This window comes from Styela clava, unplaced genomic scaffold, assembly GCF_964204865.1.
Source record: "Styela clava unplaced genomic scaffold, kaStyClav1.hap1.2 HAP1_SCAFFOLD_18, whole genome shotgun sequence".
NCBI classification, from domain to species: Eukaryota; Metazoa; Chordata; class Ascidiacea; order Stolidobranchia; family Styelidae; genus Styela; species Styela clava.
In genome coordinates, this window is record NW_027556465.1 from 540,001 (window position 1) to 550,000 (window position 10,000).

The 10,000-nt window shown below is 54.9% G+C and overlaps 1 non-coding gene across 1 annotated transcript in view; it reads right to left on the minus strand.

The window, feature by feature from the left end:
* Positions 1–1,600, minus strand: part of LOC144418538 (small subunit ribosomal RNA) — a 1,810-nt gene extending 210 nt beyond the window's left edge. The window contains exon 1 of the ribosomal RNA XR_013473528.1: positions 1–1,600. This exon is cut by the window's left edge and continues 210 nt beyond it. This is a non-coding gene — a ribosomal RNA (small subunit ribosomal RNA).
* Between the last annotated feature and the right edge of the window lie 8,400 nt (positions 1,601–10,000).

Sequence of the window (10,000 nt, forward strand, 5' to 3'; positions counted from 1 at the left end):
CTTGCGCTTACTGGGAATTCCTCGTTCAAGGGAAACAATTGCAAGTCCCTATCCCAATCACGAATGAGGTTCAACGGGTTACCCGGACCTTTCGGCCTAGGTTAGACACTCGCTGCTTCACTCAGTGTAGCGCGCGTGCGGCCCCGGACATCTAAGGGCATCACAGACCTGTTATTGCTCAATCTCGTGTGGCTAAACGCCACTAGTCCCTCTAAGAAGTTAGACGCCGACCGAGAAGGTCGCGTAACTATTTAGCATGCCAGAGTCTCGTTCGTTATCGGAATTAACCAGACAAATCGCTCCACCAACTAAGAACGGCCATGCACCACCACCCACAGAATCAAGAAAGAGCTCTCAATCTGTCAATCCTACCTGTGTCCGGGCCGGGTGAGTTTCCCCGTGTTGAGTCAAATTAAGCCGCAGGCTCCACTCCTGGTGGTGCCCTTCCGTCAATTCCTTTAAGTTTCAGCTTTGCAACCATACTTCCCCCGGAACCCAAAGACTTTGGTTTCCCGGAAGCTGCCGGAAAGGTCGTCATGGTAACGCCTCCCGATCGCTAGTTGGCATCGTTTATAGTCAGAACTAGGACGGTATCTGATCGTCTTCGAACCTCTGACTTTCGCTCTTGATTAAAGAAAACATTCTTGGCGAATGCTTTCGCAGTAGTTCGTCTTCCGCCGATCCAAGAATTTCACCTCTAACGGCAGAGTACGGACGCCCCCGTCTGTCCCTCTTAATCATTACCTCGTGCTCCGAAAACCAACAAAATAGAACCGAGGTCCTATTCCATTATTCCATGCAACACTATGCAGGCGAACAGCCTGCTTTGAACACTCTAATTTTTTCAAAGTAAACTTATCGGCCACCGCCGACACTCAGTCAAGAGCACCGACGGAGAACCGAAGGTGAGGCGAACGCAACCAGTGACACGCCTTGCGACGGACCGGCGGCGCTCGCCCAAAATCCAACTACGAGCTTTTCAACCGCAACAACTTTAGCATACACTGTTGGAGCTGGAATTACCGCGGCTGCTGGCACCAGACTTGCCCTCCAATGGATACTCGTTAAGAGTTTTAGGATGTACTCATTCCAATTACAGGGCCTCGTTAGAGTCCTGTATTGTTATTTTTCGTCACTACCTCCCCGTGTCGGGAATGGGTAATTTGCGCGCCTGCTGCCTTCCTTGGATGTGGTAGCCGTTTCTCAGGCTCCCTCTCCGGAATCGAACCCTGATTCCCCGTTACCCGTTATCACAAAGGTAGGCACGTAGCGTACCTTCGACAGTTGATAGGGCAGACACTTGAATGATACGTCGTCGGTGCAGAGACCGTACGATCCGCGTGGTTATCCAGAGTCATCAAACGTCACAGGACGAACCCGGTCGGTTTTGATCTGATAAAAGCGCGCCTCCCGAAGTCGGCGCTTAATGCATGTATTAGCTCTAGAATTACCACAGTTATCCACTTCGCTTACGAGACCAAATAAACCAAGACTGATTTAATGAGCCATTCGCAGTTTCGCTTTACGAGAACTCGTACTTGCACCTGCATGGCTTAATCTTTGAGACAAGCATATCACTACTGGCAGGATCAACCAGATAGCTGCGACAGCTGCGCTCGGCCCTTGCTGGGCCGCCCGGCGCGTGCTCGTCGCATTCGTTTAAGACCGAGGCAATCGCCTGCGGCCGTACTCAGCTTCGACAGTCGCTGGCCGCGACGTCCACGCTCTCGCCGGCAGTGCCAGGCGGAGCGATTTGCGTTTTTTCTTTGCTCGCCCTCTCTCGGGCTCGATCCATTCAGTTTCGCACAAACAAGAGCTCTGCCGGCCGCCTGCAGCGGTGCCTAAAACCCGGGCATAACAATGCGACCGTTCTGCTAGGCCGACAAGCGCTCAAGCCAGACGCTCGATCGAACGCCCCCTACATATTAGTCGAGACAACGGCTCGCTCATTAGCATCGCGTTTGTACTTTAACTTTTTTCGGCTCGGCTTCTTTCGACGCCGATGCCGGCGACGCAGCACTCTCTCGCCCGCCAGCCACCGAGAAAAGGGTGCGCTCCGACCGGCCCCGCACCGCTCTTTCTTGGCTCATTCGAAATTACTGTCTTTCGCTCTGACATGCCTTACCTAGGGTTAGGTTAGTATGCTTGCACGTTTGTACTTTAACTTTTTTTGGCTCGGCTTCTTTCGACGCCGATGCCGGCGACGCAGCACTCTCTCGCCCGCCAGCCACCGAGAAAAGGGTGCGCTCCGACCGGCCCCGCACCGCTCTTTCATGGCTCATTCGAAATTACTGTCTTTCGCTCTGACATGCCTTACCTAGGGTTAGGTTAGTATGCTTGCACGTTTGTACTTTAACTTTTTTTGGCTCGGCTTCTTTCGACGCCGATGCCGGCGACGCAGCACTTTCTCGCCCGCCAGCCACCGAGAAAAGGGTGCGCTCCGACCGGCCCCGCACCGCTCTTTCTTGGCTCATTCGAAATTACTGTCTTTCGCTCTGACATGCCTTACCTAGGGTTAGGTTAGTATGCTTGCACGTTTGTACTTTAACTTTTTTCGGCTCGGCTTCTTTCGACGCCGATGCCGGCGACGCAGCACTCTCTCGCCCGCCAGCCACCGAGAAAAGGGTGCGCTCCGACCGGCCCCGCACCGCTCTTTCTTGGCTCATTCGAAATTACTGTCTTTCGCTCTGACATGCCTTACCTAGGGTTAGGTTAGTATGCTTGCACGTTTGTACTTTAACTTTTTTCGGCTCGGCTTCTTTCGACGCCGATGCCGGCGACGCAGCACTCTCTCGCCCGCCAGCCACCGAGAAAAGGGTGCGCTCCGACCGGCCCCGCACCGCTCTTTCATGGCTCATTCGAGTTTACTGTCTTTCGCTCTGACATGCCTTACCTAGGGTTAGGTTAGTATGCTTGCACGTTTGTACTTTAACTTTTTTCGGCTCGGCTTCTTTCGACGCCGATGCCGGCGACGCAGCACTTTCTCGCCCGCCAGCCACCGAGAAAAGGGTGCGCTCCGACCGGCCCCGCACCGCTCTTTCTTGGCTCATTCGAAATTACTGTCTTTCGCTCTGACATGCCTTACCTAGGGTTAGGTTAGTATGCTTGCACGTTTGTACTTTAACTTTTTTCGGCTCGGCTTCTTTCGACGCCGATGCCGGCGACGCAGCACTCTCTCGCCCGCCAGCCACCGAGAAAAGGGTGCGCTCCGACCGGCCCCGCACCGCTCTTTCTTGGCTCATTCGAAATTACTGTCTTTCGCTCTGACATGCCTTACCTAGGGTTAGGTTAGTATGCTTGCACGTTTGTACTTTAACTTTTTTTGGCTCGGCTTCTTTCGACGCCGATGCCGGCGACGCAGCACTCTCTCGCCCGCCAGCCACCGAGAAAAGGGTGCGCTCCGACCGGCCCCGCACCGCTCTTTCATGGCTCATTCGAAATTACTGTCTTTCGCTCTGACATGCCTTACCTAGGGTTAGGTTAGTATGCTTGCACGTTTGTACTTTAACTTTTTTTGGCTCGGCTTCTTTCGACGCCGATGCCGGCGACGCAGCACTTTCTCGCCCGCCAGCCACCGAGAAAAGGGTGCGCTCCGACCGGCCCCGCACCGCTCTTTCTTGGCTCATTCGAAATTACTGTCTTTCGCTCTGACATGCCTTACCTAGGGTTAGGTTAGTATGCTTGCACGTTTGTACTTTAACTTTTTTCGGCTCGGCTTCTTTCGACGCCGATGCCGGCGACGCAGCACTCTCTCGCCCGCCAGCCACCGAGAAAAGGGTGCGCTCCGACCGGCCCCGCACCGCTCTTTCATGGCTCATTCGAAATTACTGTCTTCCGCTCTGACATGCCTTACCTAGGGTTAGGTTAGTATGCTTGCACGTTTGTACTTTAACTTTTTTTGGCTCGGCTTCTTTCGACGCCGATGCCGGCGACGCAGCACTTTCTCGCCCGCCAACCACCGAGAAAAGGGTGCGCTCCGACCGGCCCCGCACCGCTCTTTCTTGGCTCATTCGAAATTACTGTCTTTCGCTCTGACATGCCTTACCTAGGGTTAGGTTAGTATGCTTGCACGTTTGTACTTTAACTTTTTTCGGCTCGGCTTCTTTCGACGCCGATGCCGGCGACGCAGCACTCTCTCGCCCGCCAGCCACCGAGAAAAGGGTGCGCTCCGACCGGCCCCGCACCGCTCTTTCATGGCTCATTCGAAATTACTGTCTTCCGCTCTGACATGCCTTACCTAGGGTTAGGTTAGTATGCTTGCACGTTTGTACTTTAACTTTTTTTGGCTCGGCTTCTTTCGACGCCGATGCCGGCGACGCAGCACTTTCTCGCCCGCCAGCCACCGAGAAAAGGGTGCGCTCCGACCGGCCCCGCACCGCTCTTTCATGGCTCATTCGAAATTACTGTCTTTCGCTCTGACATGCCTTACCTAGGGTTAGGTTAGTATGCTTGCACGTTTGTACTTTAACTTTTTTTGGCTCGGCTTCTTTCGACGCCGATGCCGGCGACGCAGCACTTTCTCGCCCGCCAGCCACCGAGAAAAGGGTGCGCTCCGACCGGCCCCGCACCGCTCTTTCTTGGCTCATTCGAAATTACTGTCTTTCGCTCTGACATGCCTTACCTAGGGTTAGGTTAGTATGCTTGCACGTTTGTACTTTAACTTTTTTCGGCTCGGCTTCTTTCGACGCCGATGCCGGCGACGCAGCACTCTCTCGCCCGCCAGCCACCGAGAAAAGGGTGCGCTCCGACCGGCCCCGCACCGCTCTTTCATGGCTCATTCGAAATTACTGTCTTTCGCTCTGACATGCCTTACCTAGGGTTAGGTTAGTATGCTTGCACGTTTGTACTTTAACTTTTTTTGGCTCGGCTTCTTTCGACGCCGATGCCGGCGACGCAGCACTCTCTCGCCCACCAGCCACCGAGAAAAGGGTGCGCTCCGACCGGCCCCGCACCGCTCTTTCATGGCTCATTAGAGTTTACTGTCTTTCGCTCTGACATGCCTTACCTAGGGTTAGGTTAGTATGCTTGCACGTTTGTACTTTAACTTTTTTCGGCTCGGCTTCTTTCGACGCCGATGCCGGCGACGCAGCACTCTCTCGCCCGCCAGCCACCGAGAAAAGGGTGCGCTCCGACCGGCCCCGCACCGCTCTTTCTTGGCTCATTCGAAATTACTGTCTTTCGCTCTGACATGCCTTACCTAGGGTTAGGTTAGTATGCTTGCACGTTTGTACTTTAACTTTTTTCGGCTCGGCTTCTTTCGACGCCGATGCCGGCGACGCAGCACTCTCTCGCCCGCCAGCCACCGAGAAAAGGGTGCGCTCCGACCGGCCCCGCACCGCTCTTTCATGGCTCATTCGAGTTTACTGTCTTTCGCTCTGACATGCCTTACCTAGGGTTAGGTTAGTATGCTTGCACGTTTGTACTTTAACTTTTTTCGGCTCGGCTTCTTTCGACGCCGATGCCGGCGACGCAGCACTTTCTCGCCCGCCAGCCACCGAGAAAAGGGTGCGCTCCGACCGGCCCCGCACCGCTCTTTCTTGGCTCATTCGAAATTACTGTCTTTCGCTCTGACATGCCTTACCTAGGGTTAGGTTAGTATGCTTGCACGTTTGTACTTTAACTTTTTTCGGCTCGGCTTCTTTCGACGCCGATGCCGGCGACGCAGCACTTTCTCGCCCGCCAGCCACCGAGAAAAGGGTGCGCTCCGACCGGCCCCGCACCGCTCTTTCTTGGCTCATTCGAAATTACTGTCTTTCGCTCTGACATGCCTTACCTAGGGTTAGGTTAGTATGCTTGCACGTTTGTACTTTAACTTTTTTTGGCTCGGCTTCTTTCGACGCCGATGCCGGCGACGCAGCACTCTCTCGCCCACCAGCCACCGAGAAAAGGGTGCGCTCCGACCGGCCCCGCACCGCTCTTTCATGGCTCATTCGAGTTTACTGTCTTTCGCTCTGACATGCCTTACCTAGGGTTAGGTTAGTATGCTTGCACGTTTGTACTTTAACTTTTTTCGGCTCGGCTTCTTTCGACGCCGATGCCGGCGACGCAGCACTCTCTCGCCCGCCAGCCACCGAGAAAAGGGTGCGCTCCGACCGGCCCCGCACCGCTCTTTCATGGCTCATTCGAAATTACTGTCTTCCGCTCTGACATGCCTTACCTAGGGTTAGGTTAGTATGCTTGCACGTTTGTACTTTAACTTTTTTTGGCTCGGCTTCTTTCGACGCCGATGCCGGCGACGCAGCACTTTCTCGCCCGCCAACCACCGAGAAAAGGGTGCGCTCCGACCGGCCCCGCACCGCTCTTTCTTGGCTCATTCGAAATTACTGTCTTTCGCTCTGACATGCCTTACCTAGGGTTAGGTTAGTATGCTTGCACGTTTGTACTTTAACTTTTTTCGGCTCGGCTTCTTTCGACGCCGATGCCGGCGACGCAGCACTCTCTCGCCCGCCAGCCACCGAGAAAAGGGTGCGCTCCGACCGGCCCCGCACCGCTCTTTCATGGCTCATTCGAAATTACTGTCTTCCGCTCTGACATGCCTTACCTAGGGTTAGGTTAGTATGCTTGCACGTTTGTACTTTAACTTTTTTTGGCTCGGCTTCTTTCGACGCCGATGCCGGCGACGCAGCACTTTCTCGCCCGCCAGCCACCGAGAAAAGGGTGCGCTCCGACCGGCCCCGCACCGCTCTTTCATGGCTCATTCGAAATTACTGTCTTTCGCTCTGACATGCCTTACCTAGGGTTAGGTTAGTATGCTTGCACGTTTGTACTTTAACTTTTTTTGGCTCGGCTTCTTTCGACGCCGATGCCGGCGACGCAGCACTTTCTCGCCCGCCAGCCACCGAGAAAAGGGTGCGCTCCGACCGGCCCCGCACCGCTCTTTCTTGGCTCATTCGAAATTACTGTCTTTCGCTCTGACATGCCTTACCTAGGGTTAGGTTAGTATGCTTGCACGTTTGTACTTTAACTTTTTTCGGCTCGGCTTCTTTCGACGCCGATGCCGGCGACGCAGCACTCTCTCGCCCGCCAGCCACCGAGAAAAGGGTGCGCTCCGACCGGCCCCGCACCGCTCTTTCATGGCTCATTCGAAATTACTGTCTTTCGCTCTGACATGCCTTACCTAGGGTTAGGTTAGTATGCTTGCACGTTTGTACTTTAACTTTTTTTGGCTCGGCTTCTTTCGACGCCGATGCCGGCGACGCAGCACTCTCTCGCCCACCAGCCACCGAGAAAAGGGTGCGCTCCGACCGGCCCCGCACCGCTCTTTCATGGCTCATTAGAGTTTACTGTCTTTCGCTCTGACATGCCTTACCTAGGGTTAGGTTAGTATGCTTGCACGTTTGTACTTTAACTTTTTTCGGCTCGGCTTCTTTCGACGCCGATGCCGGCGACGCAGCACTCTCTCGCCCGCCAGCCACCGAGAAAAGGGTGCGCTCCGACCGGCCCCGCACCGCTCTTTCTTGGCTCATTCGAAATTACTGTCTTTCGCTCTGACATGCCTTACCTAGGGTTAGGTTAGTATGCTTGCACGTTTGTACTTTAACTTTTTTCGGCTCGGCTTCTTTCGACGCCGATGCCGGCGACGCAGCACTCTCTCGCCCGCCAGCCACCGAGAAAAGGGTGCGCTCCGACCGGCCCCGCACCGCTCTTTCATGGCTCATTCGAGTTTACTGTCTTTCGCTCTGACATGCCTTACCTAGGGTTAGGTTAGTATGCTTGCACGTTTGTACTTTAACTTTTTTCGGCTCGGCTTCTTTCGACGCCGATGCCGGCGACGCAGCACTTTCTCGCCCGCCAGCCACCGAGAAAAGGGTGCGCTCCGACCGGCCCCGCACCGCTCTTTCTTGGCTCATTCGAAATTACTGTCTTTCGCTCTGACATGCCTTACCTAGGGTTAGGTTAGTATGCTTGCACGTTTGTACTTTAACTTTTTTCGGCTCGGCTTCTTTCGACGCCGATGCCGGCGACGCAGCACTTTCTCGCCCGCCAGCCACCGAGAAAAGGGTGCGCTCCGACCGGCCCCGCACCGCTCTTTCTTGGCTCATTCGAAATTACTGTCTTTCGCTCTGACATGCCTTACCTAGGGTTAGGTTAGTATGCTTGCACGTTTGTACTTTAACTTTTTTTGGCTCGGCTTCTTTCGACGCCGATGCCGGCGACGCAGCACTCTCTCGCCCACCAGCCACCGAGAAAAGGGTGCGCTCCGACCGGCCCCGCACCGCTCTTTCATGGCTCATTCGAGTTTACTGTCTTTCGCTCTGACATGCCTTACCTAGGGTTAGGTTAGTATGCTTGCACGTTTGTACTTTAACTTTTTTCGGCTCGGCTTCTTTCGACGCCGATGCCGGCGACGCAGCACTCTCTCGCCCGCCAGCCACCGAGAAAAGGGTGCGCTCCGACCGGCCCCGCACCGCTCTTTCATGGCTCATTCGAAATTACTGTCTTCCGCTCTGACATGCCTTACCTAGGGTTAGGTTAGTATGCTTGCACGTTTGTACTTTAACTTTTTTTGGCTCGGCTTCTTTCGACGCCGATGCCGGCGACGCAGCACTTTCTCGCCCGCCAGCCACCGAGAAAAGGGTGCGCTCCGACCGGCCCCGCACCGCTCTTTCTTGGCTCATTCGAAATTACTGTCTTTCGCTCTGACATGCCTTACCTAGGGTTAGGTTAGTATGCTTGCACGTTTGTACTTTAACTTTTTTTGGCTCGGCTTCTTTCGACGCCGATGCCGGCGACGCAGCACTCTCTCGCCCGCCAGCCACCGAGAAAAGGGTGCGCTCCGACCGGCCCCGCACCGCTCTTTCATGGCTCATTCGAAATTACTGTCTTTCGCTCTGACATGCCTTACCTAGGGTTAGGTTAGTATGCTTGCACGTTTGTACTTTAACTTTTTTTGGCTCGGCTTCTTTCGACGCCGATGCCGGCGACGCAGCACTTTCTCGCCCGCCAGCCACCGAGAAAAGGGTGCGCTCCGACCGGCCCCGCACCGCTCTTTCTTGGCTCATTCGAAATTACTGTCTTTCGCTCTGACATGCCTTACCTAGGGTTAGGTTAGTATGCTTGCACGTTTGTACTTTAACTTTTTTCGGCTCGGCTTCTTTCGACGCCGATGCCGGCGACGCAGCACTCTCTCGCCCGCCAGCCACCGAGAAAAGGGTGCGCTCCGACCGGCCCCGCACCGCTCTTTCATGGCTCATTCGAAATTACTGTCTTTCGCTCTGACATGCCTTACCTAGGGTTAGGTTAGTATGCTTGCACGTTTGTACTTTAACTTTTTTTGGCTCGGCTTCTTTCGACGCCGATGCCGGCGACGCAGCACTCTCTCGCCCACCAGCCACCGAGAAAAGGGTGCGCTCCGACCGGCCCCGCACCGCTCTTTCATGGCTCATTCGAGTTTACTGTCTTTCGCTCTGACATGCCTTACCTAGGGTTAGGTTAGTATGCTTGCACGTTTGTACTTTAACTTTTTTCGGCTCGGCTTCTTTCGACGCCGATGCCGGCGACGCAGCACTCTCTCGCCCGCCAGCCACCGAGAAAAGGGTGCGCTCCGACCGGCCCCGCACCGCTCTTTCTTGGCTCATTCGAAATTACTGTCTTTCGCTCTGACATGCCTTACCTAGGGTTAGGTTAGTATGCTTGCACGTTTGTACTTTAACTTTTTTCGGCTCGGCTTCTTTCGACGCCGATGCCGGCGACGCAGCACTCTCTCGCCCGCCAGCCACCGAGAAAAGGGTGCGCTCCGACCGGCCCCGCACCGCTCTTTCATGGCTCATTCGAGTTTACTGTCTTTCGCTCTGACATGCCTTACCTAGGGTTAGGTTAGTATGCTTGCACGTTTGTACTTTAACTTTTTTCGGCTCGGCTTCTTTCGACGCCGATGCCGGCGACGCAGCACTTTCTCGCCCGCCAGCCACCGAGAAAAGGGTGCGCTCCGACCGGCCCCGCACCGCTCTTTCTTGGCTCATTCGAAATTACTGTCTTTCGCTCTGACATGCCTTACCTA